We start from the raw sequence: 2,936 nt of genomic DNA, 5'->3' as shown, positions 1-2,936 counted from the left end.
TACTATTAGTAATTTTATAAGAAACCATAGCAACATTAGGTCATGTAAGTTCTTGGGTCCATTTCAAAATTTCATTAGCTTTCAATATATTATTTTCATGTTGGTGTGGCATAGTTTAACTCTCTCTTTTTTTTTTCAAGATTTTCCAAATCTTTACCTATTTGTTTTCTCATTTTTTCATTATCTATATATTTTCATGTTTTATTATGTTTTTTTTTGTTTTAATAATTTAGCACTTCTTGTGTTTGAAAATTAAATTTCTTGATGGTCCAAGGGACTCTTTTTTATTTTTTAATCCAAAGAGTAGCAAAATAGCATAAATAAGAAAACTAATTATATAAAAACATGTGAGAGTGAAAATTTATAGGAGAGAATACTTGAAAGATAAATAGACACAATACTCCAAATTAAAATACAAACTATCAAGATAGTATTAAAAATCAAGGTCTCTTTTATTGATCCAATTTTCCAGACAATTCGAAAGATTATATCTAGGGAATGGAAGGCTTAAGTTTTAAATACTTCTCATCAAGAAAATCACTTTGCTGATTAGTCGGCCGATTGTGGATATTTTGTGTTTTTTTTACCATCTACTTTTGTAGTAAACTTAAGGGTGTAGCTACTCTTATATTGTTTATATTGCTAGTTAGAGAATGAAGAGTTCATATAAAACTATTTTTGAAGTTTTATTTAATATTTAATATTTAATATTTTTATATTCAGATGATTTTTTAACATTGTATATATGTGAATCTCTTTCATCAAGTAGTCAAAAATTCAAATTTCATTAATTTCTTTGCTAGCCAACATAAAATGTAGGAACTCTATAATTAAAAGGGAAAATTTAGAGAATAGAGCTGCCATATAGTTTTTAAGTAAACTAAGAATCTTAAAATATACTCTGGTTTCAAAGATTCGAGCAAGGGGTTTATTATACTTAAAAAAAAATATCATCCTTACCATATATTTTTCGAAGAAAGGTTACATTATCTATATGCTTTATACTATTTTTTTTATGCAAATCACTAATTGTCTAAATATTTTTTTGAGCTTCTTCTCAAGTCATTTATTATTAATCGATGTTAGTTGGAGTTAGTTTCGAACCCTAATCAGCAATCTTGCAACTTGATGATTTTTTTTGCTTATTTATTATTATTTTTTAATTTTTTTATTAAAAATATATTTCTAGACCTCCGTAAGTCCCTAAAAAAATAGGAAAATTCTTGATCTAATTGTTAAAATTAAGTTTAAACAAAGCAGGTCATTAACTTGATAAAAACTCGTCAACACATTTTCAAACACGTTTCAAAGTTAAAAACATCAAACTAGACCTACATCGGTCCTTGAAAATAAGAATACATGTTGGTCTAACTATTTAAAAATAAAGCTCAGATCAAAACATAATACAAAGTTGATGAAAACTTGTCAATGCAATTTTTATTTTTGTTTGGAAAATAAATATTTACATACACATATATGTAAAAAGGTGACATTAATTTTTCTAAATGATAATAATGTTATTACAAAGCCAATAATAAAATAAAATAAGCATGGGTGAAAAGCTGTTACTTTTTAAAAATGATTTTTTTCACACACATGCATACATAAAAATATGATAGAATAATTTTACAAAATGAATATAAAGCTATTAAGAAGACATTAAAAATAAAATAAAATACATTGATGAAAAGTTCATTGCTAACGCTCACGGTAAAAAAAAAATATTACTAATGGTTTTACAGATGAAAATGCCAAAAAAAAATCCCATTGGAATATTCCAGACGGATTTATTCCGTAGATGATAGTGGCATATATAGTAAATATTCTTTAGTTATCGGTGAAAGGCCGACGGACTTTATCCATCGGTAACTTCATTGGTAAGTGTGCATTTCCATCAAGCTACTATAAAATGCCGACTGATTATATCCGTTTATAAATGCGTTGGTGATACATTCTATCAGTAAATCCCCCGGTGGCTACTTTTAATTTTTTTAAAATGATTTAGAAAAATAATATAAAATTATATAAATTAATAGTAAAGAAAACCAATCATGCAAATAAAAATTTATTAAACATTAAGAAAAAAAATTATGCACATAAAATTTTATTAAACTTTAAGAACAAAAAAAATAAAGTTAAATAATATTCATTACAAATTGAATGTGTTTCAAAAAATATTAAATTAGCACAATGACAGAGGAGGCTGGTTGTTATACAACCAAAAAAGGGATAGACATGTATCACCACTCTATGAAGTCATATTCATGACCATTTGACAGAGTTGCTCGTATTTCTTGGTAAGATTAGCTGTGTGTTATTTCAAGGCCATAATATCCTTAGATTGGGTGCTCAATACTGGTTTGAAGCTGCCAATAATTGAGACACTATAGGCCAACACCAAGTTCTTAGCTATAATATTGGAGAGCTTGTACATATAATTTTTATCAAGTCTACCAGACAATCCGATCTCCATTCACAAATCCGAATCGAAATCTAGATGGATCGAAGGATCGTTCTCATATTTCTCCCTCAACTAGCTATTATAGGTTTCTTGAAAATAAAAATAAAAAAGAAATCATCATCATCATATTCAATTCAATAAAAATAATAACTTATGAAATAAAATGGTTGAACGAACATATCACAAAGTGTTGAGCATGGTTGTTAACGAACTGTTGCACTCCTTTTTGGCAGTCTTGACTTCGCACGTGTATCTCAACAAACAGCTTCATTGGGCTCGACTCACATCCAATAGACATAACCTGTAATGAAAAAAATTAATTAAGTAACAATGCATTATTTAACAATATATTTTATTTAAATTAATCTTACCATCTATTTTACATGTGCAATAAACGGAACGAAGCCGCCGGTGTGCGTTGTTATAGAGCCATGAATTGGCCCGTTCTAGTTGCCAGCACCAGACTGTGAGCGTC

Source organism: Populus euphratica, unplaced genomic scaffold, assembly GCF_000495115.2.
Source record: "Populus euphratica unplaced genomic scaffold, PopEup_1.0 scaffold53.1, whole genome shotgun sequence".
Lineage (NCBI taxonomy): Eukaryota > Viridiplantae > Streptophyta > Magnoliopsida > Malpighiales > Salicaceae > Populus > Populus euphratica.
This window is presented reverse-complemented; position numbering follows the sequence as displayed.